The sequence below is a fragment of the Pantherophis guttatus genome, chromosome 3, assembly GCF_059756535.1.
Source record: "Pantherophis guttatus breed Tessera chromosome 3, ASM5975653v1, whole genome shotgun sequence".
NCBI classification, from domain to species: domain Eukaryota; kingdom Metazoa; phylum Chordata; class Lepidosauria; order Squamata; family Colubridae; genus Pantherophis; species Pantherophis guttatus.
In genome coordinates, this window is record NC_142065.1 from 185,284,539 (window position 1) to 185,306,495 (window position 21,957).

The 21,957-nt window shown below is 36.9% G+C and overlaps 1 long non-coding RNA gene across 1 annotated transcript in view; it reads left to right on the forward strand.

Moving 5' to 3' along the window:
• The first annotated feature begins 1,653 nt into the window (after positions 1-1,653).
• LOC148114938 (uncharacterized) overlaps positions 1,654-21,957 on the forward strand; it is a 54,062-nt gene continuing 33,758 nt past the window's right edge. Inside the window, exon 1 of the long non-coding RNA XR_015733420.1 lies at positions 1,654-1,822. This is a non-coding gene — a long non-coding RNA (uncharacterized LOC148114938). The remainder of the gene's footprint in view (positions 1,823-21,957) is intronic.

Consider the following 21,957-nt stretch of genomic DNA (forward strand, 5'->3'; position numbering starts at 1 on the left):
GAAGAAACAGCCCATTTCAGCTTCAGCCTAATTAGCACACGTTGATTGTCCATTGGATTGGCCTCCCAACTCTCAGCTGTTTCAGGCTGCAGGGATTGCCATTGCCTATTGCTGCGTGGGCCTCTGCTGCTTGCTGCAAGGAGGTAAATTGCTGGAGCAAATTTTTTTTTTCCTTGTGCTAATCAAGTTATGCTGAAAACGAAAATGAAAGTAAAGCAGGCTATTTGCTGTTGGCTGTAATGAGGCAAAATTGCTGGGAGGCAGAGGCAGAGGCAGATTTCTTTTTTTTTTTTGTTTTCTTCACCAAAAAAGGTAGGTGCGTCTTATAGTCCGGTGCATCTTATACTCTGAAAAATACAGTAATTATGTGTTTGGCTAAATTGGTGTTTTAAAGCAGAAGACAACAGGAATTGAGGCAGTTCGGTGGTTCGAATCCCTAGTACAGGTCTCCTGCATGAGCAGGGGGTGGAACTACATGACCTCCAAGGTCCCTTCCAACTCTGTTACTGTTACTGTTGAGATGGGAAGAACAATTGAAGTCCATTTTCTTCCTTTCCACACAACTATATTGAGATAAATCTTTCAGAATTTGGACCATAGATTCATTTCTAAGGATGTTACGATCAGTATATTACTTTAATGTCATTATGAAGATGTGGATTGCCTAAGTCCATTTCACAGAAATTATTTTCATAGAGCCTCATCCACAGACTGCAGCTATATATTCAAACAAACAAAAGGCATACTTCGTTGTTCATTTTTACAGGCAGAGTTCGCTCGCTCGCTCGCTTGCATGAGCAAACTAGTACTACCTATTTGTCCCCATATCTGCAACATTTAGCATATTTAAAGGAAGAAATAAAAGAGGTAATCAGTGGTGGATGTTTTTACTGCATCTTTTCAATTAGCTTAGTTTCTCCTCTATTTTTTCTTTCTTTCCTGGAAGTTTGCTCTCTGGCAGACAACAAAGAGAAAAGGCTTGTCTACTTCCCAAATGGTTTTAATCCAGAAAACAATCAAGACCAGAATTCTCTGAAATTTTCAGACAAAGGCAACCAATACAAATATTTTTGGCATTCAGATAGCCTGGTATAGGACAAAGAGGGGAGGAGCAGCAGAATGTCGGGAACAAGGCTTTTCATACAATGTGAAAGAAAGGAAAACAGCAGCCGTGGAAGTACTGACCAGGCAGCTAATTTTTCTGCTCATTAGAATAGAATCTTTGGACCATTTCTAGGAACTTTTATTGCAAGCATAAGATTTTAAAAGAGAGAGAGAGTATGTGTGCATGCATATGTTCCAGGCTAGAATCTATCCATTCAATATGTGTCTTTTTTTCTTTTTAATTTTCCCAATTATTTAAAAATGGGTCCTTTACATTTGGATGAATCACCACACAAATGAGTCCAAGAATGTCTGTGCCATTCAATCATACTTACTTTCAAAATACTGTGCAGGGTTCACAGCTCCAAGGAGGGCTGCCAAAATCCAGGCAATCACAAGAAACAACAAAGAAATACGGAGACCATTCCAATTTATTGTTACAATTTAGCGATCATCTGGATTTTTGGAATCCATATTTGGTAGCCTCAAAACAGCATACATATGATTGTAACTATAATATGATCTGTCTAGGTATGTACTTTAAAGGAGGGGTTCCCAATCCCGGTCCATGGACTGGCACTGGCCTGCGATATGCCAGAAACCAGGACATGCGAACAAGCGAAGCCCCATCCATGGGATGCAGGCAGTGCACGAAACCACGTCTCCTCCAGTCCACGGAAAAACTTCTCTCCACAGAACCGGCCCTGGTGCCCAAAAGGTTGGAGGCCATTGCTTTAAAGAATATTGCTTTTTTTTAATGTTCCTTTTGCAAAGATTAATGTATTATGTGCTTCTTTGGTGGCATGTTTTTCATTTTTTTTTTAAAAAAAATCATTTTGTGGAAAGTATTGTATTTTTGACTTTGACATGTCATACATTGAAACAATATTTAACTGTTTCCCAAGTTACCAGTTCTGCCTATTTTGTATCTCGCAAAATGACCGGCTTGCCAATTTCTTACTTTCTTGTTTATGAATGGTTGAAGGGGCTATATGTTTGTATTTACATGATTATGCCTTATTGCTTAATTGGTCCCCTTTACCCTAAAAATGCTATGAGTTGCTTATCTAACAAAGGAATATGGATTCAGGAACATCTTGTCTTGTTGTGTCCGGATTATATTTTTCAATTTGGTTATGTTGTGAGCCAATCAGGGTTAGTTTGAAGTCAGGCAGTACCTAAACTGCATCAAATACATAATAAATAAAAAGGCAGTATAGGTTAGCAATGCCACAGACTTGGCCTTGAATGTAATGATATTCAACAACTTGTTTTAATTTTTCTTAGCAGTGATAGGATTCTATTGTTATGGGTTAGATATATGAATTTAAGGAATATGCTACCTACAGTACTTACTTGTTTATCCTTGGTTTCTACTTCAGACCTGGATATTTGCTGATCTAGATGTTGCCAAACCTTCAAAACTGAATGAATGGATTATAATTTCTGATTTCTGTTAGCATACTTTCCTGTACTTCCTGATCATCTTTTGTTTAACATATAGCCCACATAAAGCTCTGTACTTTCCATTTTGCTGTTGTTTCTTGAGAATATTTTTTGTGTTTGTGAAATAGTTGCTTTCACTGTGTCATATTGAGTTGGGGACAATTTTTAAATATGCAGTAAGATGTTTCCTAAAGTCAAGGGGAGAATAATCTTCAGGTCGTTTTGAGCTCTAAAGTCTATTTCTATAGGCTTCGTTTATTAAAATTTAGTGGCAAGATTGCAACTTTAATATGTAAATGTCAATAATAGAGAACCGACACTCCTGTTGAGGCTAAATTCCACTCTAAAATAATGATGAAGAATAGATGGAAATTCCAGCCCTGCTGTCATCACCATATGTGTAGATGGAAAGACTTTTGAATTTTCCATTACTTCTATGCCACCACAACTGTGCATCTCTAGACAGTTCACAAAATCAAGTCATTAAATAGTAAAACCATAAAAACACATCATATTGCTCATTACAAATAATATAAAATTAAAACAGTGTATTGCCAAACAGATGGCAGGCAAAGCACAGATATTAATCTCTAAGATCTTGACAGAACAGTTTTTAAAGCAGCTTTTTAAATGATGATTAAGGTACAGGCCAGTCAGAACTTGTGAGTGGGGAGCTTGTTTGAGAGAATCAGGACAATGGAGGAGAATATTTGTAGCTCAGTGTTGAAATGAAGGGTCCTTGGCGCTCTCTGAATTTGGTTGTTTTCTAACAGATGCTTCATTGCCCAAACTAGGTAACATCATTAGTACTGCCTCAAGCACTGCAAGAAAACAACCAAGCTCAGAGAGCACCAAGGACCCAACTGAATAAGGAAAGCAATGGAAAAGCACTGCTTCCCCCACTTCCTTCATTTCCAAGAAAATGCTGTCCTTAGCAGAAGAAATATATATGTCATAGTTAACTAGAGTATACTCCTGAACACATTCCAGGTTTATATACTCTAGGATTCCATTGGTTTAAACCAGAACTTAACTGTTGTGGTCCACCAGCAGCCTGTGGAGGCGGAGCGGAGTCAGACAGCGATGAGGCTGAGGAAGAACATGGGCCAGTCCTGGAGTCTGGGGAGTCTGGGGAAGGCCCGGATGAGGGCTCTTGGAGGCACAAATGGGGCCAGGGCCATCTGGGAGTGATGCGCGGACTCCGGAGCCTCCAGAGTCAGATAGCAGAGAGGCATACGCAGAGCTGCCAGAAGGCAAGAGCAGCTAAAGCAAAAGGGACAACTCGGCAGTAAGGCCAGGAGATGATTGGTCCCTCCCATAAGGCTTAAAAGAGCAGCAAAGGCTCTTGGGCTCTTTGTAGAAAAGCTACATTGCTAAATCTGTTTCCAGTCAGCGTCTCTTGTTTCTGAACTTCGTGGAGCTTTGCCAAGAAAGGTCTTTGGCAGGGTGCCAAAGAAGATAAAGGTTTGTGATAAGCCTAAAGGACTTTTTCTGAAGGACTTGTTTTGGGATTAATTTGGACTAAACTGGGAATGAAGCCATTATAATAAAACAGTTTTGTTTGGGACTAATTGTGTCTTGTAATGACTAAGTTAGCCTAGATCACAACATTAACTGCCTTCAAAACCTGCAGATGGGATCTATATCAACTGCAATTTCTGGATAATGTTCAAGGGCAATCCCCGGTAAAATACAGGCAATAATCCAATTGGAGGTAATGGGATCACAGCAGTTCCAAGAAAGTCCATATCTAGCATTTTACCTGTAGCTATGCAAAGACATTTCTGGCCCCATTTCCACCTATTGGTCTCAGACGGTGCATGAATCCATCCTGACAAATGGATCTGCTTCTTTAGGAAGAATCCCAGCAGTGGAGCTACTGAATAACCAGAGTAGCTATTTGATGGACTATTAGCCAGGGACTCTGTCTTGCCAGAATTCAATTTTAATCCTGTACTGTATTATTATATCTTTATAGCTTCCACTAATGGGTTAAGGACTTCCATAATATTTCTTGTCCAGCTTGAAGTGGAGAGTATAACTGGGTATAACCATATAGATATTAAATAGCATGGGGGGGGGAGGTTTACGCACAATATAAAAGAGACCAAGGGCTTGGCTGCTCATATCCCACCAATATAAAGTGGCACCAACACTAAGGATAGAGCATACCCACTGTAGTACAATGTCTCAACTCCCAATCCTCTTGAGCTGTTGAGATACCCTCTTGAGGGTATCTTCTTCAATGGTATCATATGTATCTGAGAAATTTAAAAGGACAAGGAAAGCTGGACCTCCAAATCCAAATCCCATAAAGATCATCCACATGCAGGCAGTTTTCATTCCATGTCAATATACCCAAAGCATATATCCCCAAATTAACAGCAAAAAATGTCATTTAAAAAATTGGAAGGAACCCAGTGGTCCATAAAAATTAGTAGTGCAAATAAAATCTGTCCTGCACTTTTTTCAGTTAGTTCTTCTTCAGTTTGGTAAAAGAAAATGTGTTTTTCTGAAAAGCAAGAATTTTAATGTACTGTAATTTTCGTTGGTGGACTATACTTTGTTTTGGCCCAGTATTAATAAAAAGTATTCTATGCTCCAAGAAAGCTTATGAAACAATCAGACCAACAGTGTTTATGTCTGATGGGTAAAATGAACAAACATTTCTTAATTCCCGATGAAGCTAATCTAGGCATAAAAAATATGATTCTAATTACAGTTGCCATTCTCTTACTGTTCTTCATGGGTTGTTTTTGTGTGTGTGTATTTTATAAGCCATTGTCTATCATTGCATGAAAAATCCTTAAATTCATAAAATCTCCTCTTAATCCCCGTGACTTGGCATTAGCCTTTATCTGATTTTATTCTTTTCTTACAGATCTATCAAGAGAATTGAACTGGGCTGGTAGTTATTAAGATACCTATATTTTTCCAAGTTTGGAAAAGGAATAGTCAGAACATATCCTCCTCGAGTTCAGATATAATGAGCTTTTAATGATTTGAGCCAAAAGACAAAGAAAGAGTGAGAAAAAGACCCTATGATTTTTCAGCACAGCTCATAAATAATTTTCCAGGCTTTGTCAAAAGAAAGGAATAAGTGGAGGAGCTCAGGATGGGATCTGGCTGCCTTTCCTGAAGCCAGTTTGGCTTCTAACATCTAGCAAGTTAAAATTTAGAAAGAAGGGAAGAAGGGGGAAAAAAAGCAAATAATCTACAGAATGGATAGCAGTTAATTGACTTCAAGACAGCAGGGGAGTTCCAGTTTTTCCCAAGATCTGAGAGAGACTCCTGGTAAATTATACTTTCCCCAATAATTCTTTGAAATGAATTAGCAACTATCATCCATATTTTCCATAACTGTGGCATGAACATGCCCTGGAAAGCATCTGTATGTCTTCATCTCATTCTCAGAGTAAGGTGACTTAAAGTCATTTAAAACCAGCACAACCTTGGCCTTGGACTCAGTCTAGCAGACTGATAATGTGTTTGTGGAATAGGGAATTTTAGGCTGCGGCAGACACAAACTCTCCCTTTCATTCATTCAGCACTGCTCACTAAGGACATTTTGGCTTGGCCTGCAGGCGAGGCCAGATAGCTGGCTTCCAGAGAGGCATATGTCCCTGAAATGTTTGACTTCACTTTTCACAGTGGCTGTACAGGATTCTTTTATGTGTGGCATTATCAATGGATTGAAAGAGAAGTAATTTTGTTTTAGATGTTTTATGTGATTAACCCTCGAACAAATGCTAATTCTAGGCTGCTCAAAGGGTCTGCTTAAAGCATGAAAGACTACCAGATTCTGCCACTTGGGTTTGGTGGGTTCAATCAAGAATAAGTGCACAAATCCTTGCTGTCTGTTCACAAGAGGTTTTGTGTGGCTATATACTGTATATTCTACTGTTTTTTTTTATTCTTGAAAATGCCATTTTCTTCACAAGCAACTCCTAAATACTGTCAGCAATATTATTTATGATCAGCACTGCCACTCGCTTGCAGCCCTTGTTCAGGAGTGAATTCACTGATCATTAGTTGCTTCTTCCTGCATCGTCCCATTATTCTCTACATTCTCTAAGTCTGACTGATAGGACAGGAACAGAGGAGGAGCACAAGGTGAAGCACAGTTGGCTGCCGGTTGGGGTTGTCACTATTCTTTGATGGTCATGTACAGAGTGTACATAAAACAAAGGTCATAGCCCTCTACCCTCTGCCATTCCTTTGATATTTCAGCCAGCCTATTTCCCAACACAGGAAGTGTGTTCTTTTGAAAGAAGAACTCCATTCTCTTTTACCTCATGCCCCTGGGCTATTTTGGATGTGGGTTCTGAAACAGCTGGACTGATGCAGATGCAGAGCTATCTTGAACCTGTAATTGATTAGGCAGCTTTTTTTAAAAAAAAATTAATTTTTTTATTTTTTTAAATTCGATTTATATGCTGCCCTTCTCCGGAGACTCAGGGCGGCTTACAATGTGCTAAGCAATAGCCTTCATCCTTTTGTATATTTATACAAAGTCATCTTATTGCCCCCACAACAGGGTCCTCAATTTACCTACCTTAGAAAGGATGGAAGGCTGAGTCAACCTTGAGCCTGGCGAGATTCGAACCTGCAGTAATGCAGCTGGTCTTAATAACAGGGTGCTTTAGACCACTGTACTACCAAGGGAAACTAAACTTACCATTCAAAGCACCTCCCTAGACTTGCCCAATCCCAACCGTATGAGTAGAGATATTTATAATTCTTTTTCCTATCAATCAATATATGATGCTTTAGTCAAAAAGGCAAGAAAGTCAGGAGACTCCATCCATGGCTCTCCTTAACTTGTTCCACTTTACAATTAGAATAGCATTGATTCCAGCTTGGTACTGAGGCAGAATATGGCTCCACTGTCAGGATAGTGTCAGCAGATTACTGTAGGATCAGTGGACTACACTTTAATGTGGCTGTCTATATGTACCTTGAAGGAGGAGGAGAGGAACCTAACCATCTTAATGAATATAATGAATCAAACTTCCTGCTGAAATCCTTGCTCAAAAACCAGTGCTTTGAAGTCTCAACAAAACTTCAATAGTTTCATATCTTTTGAGGAAATGCATTCCTGGCTTTGGCTGTCAGTTTTGTCTCTCTACACTTCTGGCTGCTCTCTTGAAATTTTAACTTGCTGTACAAAAACAGCACTAGGAAGCTACATCAATAGATAGGTGACATTAGAGTTCTGTTAGTTCATTAAAAATGTTACATTTCTGATGGTATTTTGCTGGCTGGTGCTTGCAGCTTTCACTATTTATTAATTGTCATGTACAGAGCATACAGAACACAAAGATCCCCCAGGGGATATCCCCAGGATGCAAATCAATAGCTCCCTAAGGAATATGACTGATTATCATCCTGAGGAAGACAAGATACAGTATCACTGAATATTTCAGATGCAAAAGTGTTATATGACTGGATTTTGCTTGATCAGATAACCCAAATCCTTCATAGTCACCATGACGCCACCACAATACATCTAAACTTCATTATAAACAACTGATATGATGTAAAATCTATCCTATGAGGCAGATTGTATTACATTCCCTTTAGATAAGCAGAGTGTAACATCAGAGGTAATGAGACACAGCAAGAGTTCCAAGCTGTAATAGGTATGTCAATAGCCAGACCTACTGCCTAATTTCAACACACGCCTTTGTCTCAAAAGGAGATTTATTACACACGTCTATAAATATCACCCAATTCCAAACTGTTAAATTCCAGAGCAGTCCAAGCAATATTATTCTCTACTTTGTGCAAATGAGCGAGAGACAGTCTATGCTGTGTGAATAATACAAATTTGATATAGGAGGGGGGGGGTTGGGTTTGTGAGCAAACATATAGACCCTTAAAAAGCAGAAACATTTAGCTTTTCAAATGAGTGCTAGGCAGACAAAAATCTCCACTATTATTTTTGCTTGTACTCATTCAACTGGATAAAAAGATACATTTTAGAAATTACTTCAAAGGCCATACGTTTTCTCAAAGGAACAAAAATAATAGTTTCAAAGAAGTTCATAGGTGGCATGTGGATTCCTGCACTTACATAGTTACAAGTTATTTCCAGGCTGGGTTTCTTTGGAAAATATTGTGGGATTGCCCTCAGTGTACCTCAGAATTAGCCAGCCGACCGTTAAGTTTCCCAAGACAGGCATGAACTTCAGCTTCCCAGAAACTTGAGCAGCACAGTTGGAAGCTAAATATTTATTATAACTCAGGAATGGAAGCTATTATAAGCAGTTGAAAATCACTGAGCTTGCAAGGCTGGTTCAGAATGTATAGTTCCGTTAGTTCAAATCCAGTGCATTCACTTTATGTTGCCCTTTTCTGTTCCTTGTTTTGTGTTTCTTACTCTCTGTCATTAATGACAGTTGACTGTTTATATTCTCCACATTTCTGCTTTGGGGATCTCTTGCTGCTTATGAATTCCTGACACTACCACCCTGTCCATCCTCTCTCTCATTGGCCTGGCTGGGCCAAGAATTTCCTCTCCTTTGTCTTCATTTAATGATATAGGGAACTTGGGTTTCCCCTTGTCTCAATCCCTCCAGGTATATTGCCATAAAGCTCTCTGAAAAATGAAATAATTTGATTTTGATTCTGCCTTTATTACTCTCAAGAGTAATAACTCAAGACAGTAAACAGAGCTAATACTCTTTGTTCCTCCTATTTCCACAAACAACAACTGTGTTGAGGTGAGTTGGAGTGAAAGAGTCCAACTGGCCCAAAGTCACCCAGTTGGCTTTCATGCCTAAGGCAGGACTAGAACTCATAATCTCCTGCCTATGGAGATTCTCAATTATCATTCGGTTCTGAACTGAACTGAAGCTTCTTCAAGGAAAAAAACCAAGGAAGTACATTTGCCTTTTGAAAAGCAGCTTTGGTCACAGTCTTCTGGTTTCTAGCCTGGTGCCTTAAGCACTAGACCAAACTGGCTCTCATATCCACCATGCAACAGACTTTATGGCCTCTTTTATACTCAGTCATTCAAAATAATTACATGTTTCATTCATATCATTCATGCACTGATACCATTGGCTATTTGCCAGTAATCAAATTCTGATACTTAGGGCCTCTTTGTTGAATCATAGAATCATTGGGCTGGAAGGGACCTTGGAGTTTCTCCCCATCCTCAATGCCCAGAGACAGGAGTCCTTATTCTATCCTGGATAAATGGTTCTCCAATGTTTTCTTGAAAACCTCTAGTGATGGAACACCGACAAGGTCATTTGCAAAAATATTTGCCTTTTCCTTTTTTTAGCAGGTGTTTTTGGCTCTTTTCAAAGCTTTGGCAAACCAAGGAGTGAATAATCTAATTTTGCATAGCCTTGACTATGAATGGTAAACATATTGTGTACATTTGAACTGTAGCCACTCCCCAAATGACCAGGTCATTTTATACCTATGATGGTTACAGTGGTAGCGGGGGAAGCACCAGCAGTTTTAAATCTTCCTAAACTGTTCATGGTTAGGGTTGTCTAATATGTCTATTTCCCCCCCCCCATTTTATTTTCCCCAATACATTTGATAGTAATTTATTTATTTATTTATTGGTTCGATTTATATGCCGCCTCAGGGTGGCTTACAATGCGTTAAGCAATAGCCTTCATACTTTTGTATATACCTGCTTAGTAGGGCTTTCACGCCCCCCCCCAGTGGTGTTCTTATTGCCCCCACAAACCAGGTCCTCATTTTTACCTATCTTGAAAGGATGGAAGGCTGAGTCAACCTTGAGCCTGGTGAGATTTGAACTTGCAGTAATTGCAGGCAGCTGGTGTTAACTTAACAGTGCTTTAGTCTGCTGCGCCACCAAGGCTCACCAATTTGGCATTCTTATAAAATGTCTTGGAAAGATTCCTACAAAGTCATTTGTATATTATTTTAATAAAAAGGCTCATGAACCTCTCAGTATTTCCATACGTATCCAGATGTCAATAAAAAGCTCTTTAAAGAAAATAGATACAGAATTCATAAACAGAGTTAAGGGATCTTGGGTGTAAATCTTTTAAGTTCAGGCATTATCATAAAAACACCTCACTTTCTAGATTCAGGGAAGATAGATCTTAAACAGTCTATTTTCAGTTGTTTGGTTATAAACAAGCCTGTTAAAATAAAATAATGGTCATGACACTTTTATTTTATCCTATAGTGTTTCAGAGGTTTAGGAAAAGTTGTCATTTCTCCTGATTCTCTTCATGCCTTAAAGGTCATTTGGTCACCCAAGGAAAACCCTATGTCTTCTAATTGCTTATTTAAAGCCTACTGTGAAAAAACACAGATTAAACATATTGTCAGAGAAAAGGAAATTGATGTGTTGCTTGGCAAACAGGGACAGTGCCTACCAAGGTGTAAAATCTCCTGTGGGGTTTAGGTCTTTTGTATGTCTAATATTTTCTGGCTGCCAACAAATGGCTGTGTGGGATGTAATGGAATATCGAAGGGTTCAGAAGTTAATTTCAACAAATGGCTGAGTGTGAAGGAAACTTTTATTATAAAACTATTGGAACAAAAAGTTTCTGCCTGAGTTCATTATCCCTAAAGTTCAGTAGTTATAAACATATTTCATCTATGTTTTCCAAACGATTTCATTTCTATTTTTTTTTCTTTTTAAAATGTAGCAATCTTAAACATTGACATTTATGCTGGGAAACAACAGATCTCATTTCTACTGGTGGTGCAAGAACAAGGAATGTTGGCTGAATTCACCAGTGAAATTATCACAGTCCATGTTTGTTTGGACTAATTTGCACATGTGAAATTGACTTACCTGAACGGGCCTATTTTCAATATAACTAGAGCTGGGCACAACTGTTTTTCAAATTCTTCACCAAATTTATGGGCATGAAATTGGATAGATGATTTTTCCAAATTTTCTCCAACATTTTCTCAACATCAGCATTCTATTCCTAGCAGTATCAGCAACAGCTGCACTGTAAAAAAAAAAAAGCCAGTTGGGAAGAGTTCTCTCCCAATATTTTCCTCTTTGTATTTAACTGAAGATCAGTTAAAGATAGAATACAGATACCAAGAGGTATATAGAGTGCAGCACAAGGCATTTGCACACAGATTTGGCCAGTTTGTAATGCTGAATTTACTATATAAATTAATCCCTTAAATTTATTGTTCCTACATTCCTATACCTTTACAGAGGATACTAATATTTAGTTATTAGTGAAAGTTGAAGGATTATTTTTGAGCATTATCTAAACAAAAATTAATGTGATTGTGAAATAAATGGAGATATTGGAAAGAAGCTTTTTCAAAACTTCAAATTTGCTTTGAAAATCTTTTGGGAGACAAAGTTCCTTCTGTAATAGCACTACCTGAAAAAATAGTGTTGTTTTAAATAAATGCCCTTCGAGAAATGTGTCACCTGTATAGCTTCATTCATTCATTCATTCATTCATTCATTCATTCATTCATTCTTTATTTTCTTTGTTCAGGTTATGCCTACTGTAATCAGGGAGACTCAGGGATGTTTAAAGTATATTTATTATTTATTTATTTATTTATTATTCATATTTCAATGCTGCCCACTCTCTGAGGACTCTGGGCAGCTTACACCAAAGACAGTATACTAAATAGCATATTGCCCCCAACAATCTGGGTCCTCATTTTACCCACCTCGGAAGGATGGAAGGCTGAGTCAACTTGAGCCGGTGAGATTTGATCCACTGATCTGCTGAACTAGCAGTCAGCTGAAGTACTGCAGTACTGCACTCTAACCACTGTGCCACCTAGGCTCCCTCCTATGGTATCTACAACAATACCATAAAATATCCATGGTATGATAAATCTAGAACTCGCATTGTCATGTTGTCATCATGTGACATATTGCGACTTTCCCCTTCACTAAAATGGGGGTGGGCGTGGCCAGCATGTGACTCATCTGGCCCACGGGCCACTAGTTTGACACCCCTGATCTAGAAGGATAAAATCTCAGCACAATACAATTCTATAAATCCACATGCCTGTAGCAGTCAACAAATGGGCTGCATATTTTGCATCAAGTAGAGCTTTCAGTTGTCTTCACAACATCATGCAAAGTCCAAGCAGATGTCAATGTGGACATGAATGACCTCATTGAAGCTTGGACAGCTGTACACCAGCTGAGCTGAACATAGCCTCACTGGCCATGGAGTTGACTTGCCAATCCTAATACTAGCCAGGAGTCTAGGAGAGCCCAAGTCATGCACCTGCTCTTTAAGAGACAATACTACTGCATATCATCAACAGACAACAATTGGGATGTCAAGAATATCGGTGAAAAAACAGTGTAGTATTATTTTGATTCAACTTCAGCCTCTCTCATCTTTGCAAAATCTGCAAAATATCAGTTAAAGATTCTGACAGCAACTCCTGAAGATATTCTTGTATGAATTTATGGAATATTTCCTCAAGTGACTTCATGTAGATAGTGAAAAGCTGGGAAATGAACTGACCTATGGGAGAAGTACTCCATAAAGGCATCAACCACTTGGTTGATTTTCCCTCCATATCTCAACTGGAACAACTCATTGAGCAAAAAAATGGAACCATTGCAAATGAGAGTTTCTAATTCCCAATCCTGACATGACACCCAGAGAAAAGCTCTCACAGGTAACCCAGAGTTTAAATCAAATATATCATAGAAAAATGTATCCCTTTAGTTTACACACAGGAGACATTGTTGTATTTAACTCCTTTGAACAGTATTTTTGCTACTGCTTTTACACTGTGTTTGTGTATGTTTTAATTTATATAGTAATAAGACAGATGCATGAGATCCTAATAAACTGAGATTATCCAGAAGGTGAAAAAAATGTGACCTAATAAAAGAATAAGAACGTGCAAATACTGTGGCATTCGTGGAAAGGAAAAAGAAAAAACAAAGAACACTCCATTTGTACTTTATTTTGTTCATTCAGTTTCAGTTCACAAGATTTCTCAGTAGATATTTATACCTCTTTGCAAAACAGATAAACACTGTCATTTTTAGAAACACAACTAAGATAAAGCTGTCATTTTATGTATTTGGTTCTGGCTGACATAACCTATGATTGACATAATCAATGGCTGTCTTTAGATCAGGGACAGATAGCAACTTGCAGCAGGACTTCAGGATCTGGGTAATTACTTGGAGTTGCTAGATCTCTTGTCAAACATCTTTAGCAGATTTTGGTTTTGGTGGTTATATAATTTACTTGTGAGTCACAAGTAAAGTTTACAGTTGTATTCCAAATGAAGTGATGTAAACATGTAAAAAATCAGTTTGCTATTTTCCTTTAACACAGTTCTCTACCACATTTTTCTTTGACTTTGAGATCCATACTAGGTGCTGCACTAATACGCATAATGAATATGGTTACAATAAAAGCTACAGTACATTTAACAATATTAGATATGGCTGATACTATATGGTTTTGCCTCTCTCATTAATTATTACATTTTCAGTCTCTGGAGGGTTGCTCTCAGGGCTATTACTGGAAGCTAAGTCCTAAGGCTTTGTACCTCTTCTGTAGCACAGAATAAAGTTGAACAAGATTTAGCTGAACTAGTAAGAATCTCTTCTAATATGATGATCGTATTCAGAAACTCTATTAGCAATTATTAGCACTTAGACTTATATACTGTTTTACAGTGCTTTACAGCCCTCTCTAAGCCGTTTACAAGGTCAGCATATTGCTCCCAACAATTTGGGTCCTCATTTTACCCACCTTGGAAGGATGGAAGGCTGAGTCAACCTTGAGCCTGGTGACATTTGAACTGCCAAATTGCAGGCAGCATGCAGGCAGCAGAAGTAGCCTGCAGTACTGTATTCTAACCATTGCGCCACTGTGGCTATTGGTATCCTTATTTGAGTATAAGCCCTGCCTTGGGCTTGATGTCAGTCAAGACAAGGCCCAAACCTTGGGTCAGTCACTTTCCTTCAGCCCTAGGACAGAGGCAACGGTAAACCACTGCTGAAAAAACTTGCCAAGAAAATGGCAGGGATTTGTCCAGCCAGCATGTGAGAATTGGACATGATTGAATATGGAGGAAAAAAGGAGATAGTACCACTGAACATAAAACACAAAGATAGCTGGGAGGCTGCAGGATATGTCATATGGCAAAGGGCATATAGCTCTTTGCTTCAAGATTTGGTGCTGTCTAGAGACTTCTATATTCTGAAGACAACTGCACAAAAAATGGGAATAAAGCAGTTTAAATGTAATGGCTAGAAAATTAGCACTGTCTGTCAAAAGCTAGCTGGACCAATGTTTCTAATTTTTCCCCCCAATCCTTGAGTGAAATGTTAAATGCACATAGTATTATAAGCAGGCAAACTGAGATTTTCTCACCAAGGTTTATGACGCACATGTTCTTGGCTTCCCAGCTTGCCTCCAACAATGCTGTTTAAACACATGCAGCCCAGATGTTCTGGCTCATGTTAGGTGCTTGCTACGTTGTCATTATCATAGCCCTTTTGTGATTTTGTGTTTTCTGACATCAAACTACCAACAAAGCCATAGATGAGGCATAGAGAATGGCATCAAATCATACATTTTCATTTCCTCTTGATAAGTACTTTCACATGTGCTTGCTAAAAGCATTTCACTGTGCGTGGTGTTTATTTCTCTGTTGCTTTGGAAGTGACTGCAGTGTTTTTACTAGCTTTCATGGGAAAATCTTTTACCATTTAATTAATAGGCCCACAGCAGCCTGGAAAAGTCACAATCCATCTCTGTCAAGACCTTACGCCAAGTCCATCCTCATTTGCTCTGCTCCAACCTGGATGAATTGCTAGAAAACCAAATTCTTTTTTTATTGTTAACAGAAACATGAAGTACAGCAGAGAAAGTAGCTTTCCTCAAAATGCACTGGTAACTGATAATGACCAAGGTTTTATTCACATGGAGCTTCGTGTAAGATTCCAATATTGCATAGCAGAAACATCTGATACAATATTTCTAGATTCATAACTTTTAAAAACTTTGTGGGAAGTAGGATATCTCTGAATGAATATAAGATTTTAGGGCTGAGGAGGCTTTATTGCTGGACATTCTTTAAAGATACTCAGCCAGTTTAAGTCAACTGTTTCAACTCAGCAATAAAATCAAATGTATTTCTTTCCCCAACTTTATCAAAATCATTGCTACAATCATTTGCCTGTTATGGTTTCTCCTCATTCATCAATTCTTTCTATTTGTTTATTCTTTCTCTCTATTTTTCCTCCTCTTTTTTTACCCAATTTTCTTTTTTCTTTTCTGTGTCTGTGGTCGACACTGCATTTTCCCCATCAACGATAAGACTACCAATCACAGACTCTATCCAAAATTTAAAGAGTTCAAATCTGTATCTACATTGTTTTTCAGAACAGTAGTTTTTCTAAGTCTTAACAATAAAGAAAATAATAGTGAGTTATCTGTAGGATTTTCTAATATTTGGAATTTCTATGGCTTTCAGGATGTTCATGTTGTCTGTCTGTTCTGGCAGAGAACAGCTAAACAATTTTCCCCATAGGGGTATCTTTCAGCTATGCTGAGATAAGTTAGTTGGGAATATTGGAAGCCGCATTTTGAACTACTGCTGTGCCAAATGCTCCTTGCCATATCTCAAAATTGTTCTCCTTCAAAAGAAAATATATTTTATTTTTATATTATTCTCAAGGGTTTTTTGTTGTTGTTGTTTCTTAGTGGTATTTTTTAATTTATTTATTATTTATGGGATCTTATCATAGTAGAGAACAAGCATGCTTAGAAAAAGGGTTCAGATTGCAGAATTGCTGCTTGAAAAGCAGAGGAGATTGGCTATCATGGTAAAAAAGAAACATGAAAATATTTGTCATTAATTCTCTTCTCTTTTCTTTTGTGAAGAGGCAGAAGGGCAGAAGATATGATCTGAGAGGGCAAGCAAGGGACTTATTTACTGTTTGGCATGTGAACGCTGATTGACTGACAGTTCCCTATGCTCAGCTTTTGGCCAGAAGATGCAAGTGATGATTGGTTGGTGTTCACCCCTCCCCCAAATAAATCTCTACATATTTACAAACATGCCCATGGTAATAGTGTCTAAATAAATCTGAAAATACTGAAAACAAATCAAAGCAATGTAGGACACACTTTAAAATGAATTCAGAAGACATGGGAGATAAAAAGGGTTGGTGGTCTGGGGTTTGGATGTAAGAAACGTCATAGAACTGGCATATGCCAGAAAGCCCCTCTCTGAGGGAGGTGGGTGGTTCAGAAATATGAAATATAAATAAAATAAATATATGTTAAACAACATGATTGCCAAGTACAATGTGTAGCTGTGCTGAGATGCAGACAAATGCAGACTTCTAAAGTACAACACAAATTTTGAATTTTGCACAGTGACAGCATGCAACTAAAAGGCAGCCTGCTGGGTTTCTAGAACATAATTGCAATGGCACATGAAAACAGCGAATAAGGAAAATTGTGCTCCGACTCAATTCTTATCCTGATTATCATGTTCAAAGCAACAGTTTATGTTGTCTTATGTATCCATGGAGAATCTCCGTATGATGCAAAATCCTAGATAATAAACATTTTACAGATTGTCAAGAGGTCCCCAATTTAGATGTTTTCCTCAATATAAGGAGGTCAGTGGGAAAGATGACTGAAAGGTGGATATAGCTCATTATATTGGTTGCAATTTTTCCTTCTAACCTGTTTCTATAAATAATGTTTATAATTAAAGAGGTTTAGAGTTTATATGTGAAGAAATAGCTGTTATTCTATTGAAAATCTATGCCATCCAGTAAGTTGTCTGTATGAGTTACATTAATTAGGTAAGACTTAAGTTTACCTTTGCTGTCAGTCCAGTGGACAATAATTTTTCTCCAATGGTTTCAGTCTGGTGATCTTGTTAAATTGCACTCACTGTATTTTTTTTTAACAGATATCAGATTACTATATTGACACGCAATCTTCTTTCTTTCTCATCAAGGCTTGATTCTAACAATGTCAGAAACATTTTCACAATCTGAAGAAAACTTCATACCAATCCTGGAAAAGCATTCCAAATTGTTGAAAACTAGTCAGAAAAAGGATTTGTAACCATCATTGTGATTGATGGTGATAAATAGCTGTAGAATTCAGTTATACATCTGGGGTTAGATACTTGGGTTGAGTAGTTTGAGCTGTAGAAAGTTCAAATAGAATACCCAACAGTTTGGTCACCACACATTTCATCTATTGAAAATAAAATTTGATTTATAATGGCTGTGTTATAGAATTAGGCAACAGTTATATTCTCATTCACTTGAAAATATATCAAATTAAATTCGATGGGATTTAAATTTAAAAACTGGAATTGATTCATCTCTGAAAACATGCTTGGCAAGGAAATAATCATGGCTGTCTTTATTAATTAACAAAAGTGGCTATTTTCCCTTGACTTAACAAAACGTAGTACAATGAACAAGTTGGCGTAAGATTTATACAGCAAACTAGAGTTCTTCGTCCATTAAGTGTTCTCATTTCTGCATGACCGATTGTTCTACACTAGTTTCACTATTAGTTCTCAAGTTTTTTTATTGATGTAAAAGTCTAGTAGAAAACTTTTTTACTGCAGGTTCTACACTTCTGAGCTTTTAGATTCTAAATGATCCTAGGAATGTAAATTTTAAAAAAAAATCCTTATACAGTATTAAGTCATGGCCTTTCTGTATATATTTTTTTCATTTACTTACATATAAGCCTAACATTTTAGATTCTGTTTTGTGATCACACCTAAAGTATATTCTGTGTGGGTAAAGGTAAAGGAGTCCTTGCAGATTATACTTTGCTAGTTGTAGCCAACCTGTACGAGGCGGTGCTCATCTCTATTGCAATGTCATTGAACCAACGCTTTCCAAAGAGATTTCCATGGTCATGTTGCCAACATGATGTTACAGAGTGCTGTTACCTCTCCACCAAAGTGGTATCTATTTATTTACTTGCATTTTCCTGCTTTTGTACTGCTGGTTGGCAAGAGCTGGAGCAAGAATGGGAACTCATCCCGGTCATATGATTGGGTAGAAGATAGTTAATTTTAAATTCCTTTATAAGCCATTCCAAAAGTTGTACACCTAGATAGTTGTTGCTTGATGCATGACTTATGACAAGTTTGTATAATTTCAATAATCCATCAGATCAATCACTACCTATTATGTAGGATATCCTATATAATAATCAACATTTCTTCCTTTTCTTATTGGCTGCTTGGAATAGAAGACAGGCTGCAAGACAACTGAAATTGCATAAAATGTGATGGCATAATTCCTTCAGTAAGGAAAAGCCTAAGGATTGTCCATGTATGCTCTACAAGAAACCCGCAAGAGCTAGAAACCTACAGTATTCATAATCTCTAGCATTCTTCTTACAAATATTTCTTTAAATGAGGATGAGGCAATCTATAGGCTATATACAGTCCCCTGTCCACTCCAGTGATTTTTTTCTTTGTGGCTTCCAAAATTCATACAGATAGTCCTTGATTTACAACAGTTCATTTAGTGAGGGTTCAAAGTTATAACAGCAATGAAAAAAATGACCTTTTCACACTTAACAATCATTGCAGCATCCCCATGGTCACGTAATTGAAATTCAGACGCTTGACAATTGACTCATATTTATGATGGTTCAGTGTCCTGGGGCCATGTGATCACTTTCTGTAACTTTCTGAGAAGGAAAGTCGATAGAGAAGCCAGATTCACTTAACAACCATATTACTAACTTAACTATGTCAAGGAAGGTCATAAAATGAGGCAAAACTCACTTAACAGATGTTTTACCTAGAACAGAAACGTTGACCTTAATGTTATTTTATTTTATTTTATTTTATTTTATTTTATTTTATTTTATTTTATTTTATTTTGATTTTGATTTTGATTTTGATTTATAATTGTGGTCATAAGTCGTATTTCCTGTATTACAGTTGCCCTTGAAATTCAGTGGAGAAGCTTGTTGTCTGCAATGAGCTATTGTAATGTCTTCATAATTATTATAACTCTTGTTTTTTTTCTGTTAAAATCTAACCTAGGTTAGTTGTATGTCTGTCTATTTGTTTGAATGTTGGTTGCTTACAAACCACCTGCTAACCTTGCTTTATTCACTTCATGTTCTGCCCCTTCTGACTTCATTGATAGTTGTTCCCAAGAATCTATAAAAAGAAAGATAGCTCTTTGACAGAAAAAGATTACTAATCCTTTCTAAGACAAGCAAATGTAGCATCATTGTGACAAATACTGTATTATTATTTGCTATATACTATAGTAATACAATAATATAAAGAATAGCTGACCATGAGAAATATTAAAACACGGATGTATTCTTAACTTTTTTGGTTTTTGCTAAAAGTTTTGATATTACAGATTTTAAATAATTAGTCAATTATAAAGGAAGGAGAAATTAGAGTGGGTATATAACATGTATCTGATCCTCCTTTCCCTGAACTGACTGATAAATCTCCACTATTTTTCTTTATTATCAGTAAAGTCAGTCTGAATAAATCGCAACCACATACTCCACATTCTTCCTGACAAAATCCCCAAATACTATCTCTTCCAAGCAAAGAGAATTTAGGTAAATAGACTATTTAAGCAGCAAGAATAGAAAATACTATTTAGATGTTAACATGCATTTACATGTTAAAATATAACTGAACAATTTAGTACAATAAATTGATCAAAATATGTTAAAGCAGCAACATTAAATAAGTATACCTTCAGGGGTTAATATGCAGCTAAACCACAGCACATATGTAATGTACAGTTAAGGGTACTAATATTAAAGTGCAATTGTGCTCATTTATACAGGCAATAATCCATGTGTAAGTTCTGAGCAGGAGTGTAAGAACTCTACAGTGCCAGAGAACAAGGGCTAATTTTATTTTCCAGCAATTCATCTTATAAGATTTCTTCCAAGTTCTCAAAAGACAAATTTCTGTTCAAACATTCATTGACAAAAGGTCGGGGAATAGATTCATCATGGAGTCTGCAGCTGGCTGCTCATGACAGAAGGCATTATGTCTTTCTTTAGTTCTCTTACACTACCCCCCCACTTTAGAATTATTTATTCTAAAGAAGAACTAGTGGAGTTGATGGCAGAGGTAATCTGATGAATTAATGGGCCCAATTTTCTGCCAGCAGAAGAGAATGGTTGTTTATTTCTCTGAAGCTCCAAAGCGATAGGACTTAGGTTTCAAAATGTTCTTTGTTAGTTAAATTTAAGCTTATTTTTCTTCTCTTCTTATTCTTATTCTTTTATTTTGTTTTCATTGATCCACAATACATTGTAAACAATCTTGAAGGAATAAATAAGAAAACTCAGTATCAAATTGGGAAACAGTTCAAATATGCTTCTAAAACTCTGGAGAAATAAAATAGAAGCTGCTTTTCCTCATCTACTGTAGGTGGAAATTTATGATATTTTGTTTTATTTAATGATGAAGGATGTTTGGGCAGAGACTTATGTAAAGCTCTGGTTTATGAATTGAAAATATTGAAAGAAACGATAAGACCTGAATTATCTCAAGTTGGTCCCAATTGGCTCAAAGATATTTACTGTAGGAGAAATTCCATAAAAGCAGAGCAATAAAATATGACAATATCTAGTTAAAGTAGTCTATGATCAACACTGAAACAATTTTAAGATAGTCCATGCTCCCAGCTAACTGTAGTAGAGGTTGTGCAGTTTAAGAGCTGAGTGACTCAATAGTTTATTGCTATATTTCATTTGAAATACTATTGGATATATTATATTAAGGAATACTAATTTGGTTTATTAAATCTGTGACTTTTAAATAATATACCAATAGGATGCTATACATTATACACTTAGATGAATGGCTCTATTACTTTAAAAGAGCTTAATTAGTTCTGTCAAAAGACTATAGCTTATATTACATAAACATTGGTAAGCATATGTAATTCATCTGAGATGCTTCTTACCAATTTTGCATAATGGTTTCTTGATTGCATGGTAATGAATGATTATATATATTTCCCTATAATTTTAAGGACATTTGTTATATTTATTTTCTTCTTTCACATTCTCCAAATGCTTTCTTTTTTAGATATATAGCCATTTCATCATAATAAATGTTTAATAAACTTTTATTTGGGCCAACAATTCCCTGTAGATGAAAAGACATTCTTTTGATCTTATAGTTGTAGCTGAACAAAAATACAATTTTAATTAATCTTACTCCATTATCAACTTATACTAAGTTTCAAATTAATTGGAATCACAGTCCCAACTAGATTTTAATAACGCTAAAATGCTCCAATGTTAACTAAAAGTGTGGTCATTCTTTTGATGAAAGGGGGCTAAAGGGGGTCATGTAGTATATGTAGCTATAGGCAACATTATCTCTCTCTCTTTCTGAGGGAGGGAACATTTCCCCCTTAAATATGTA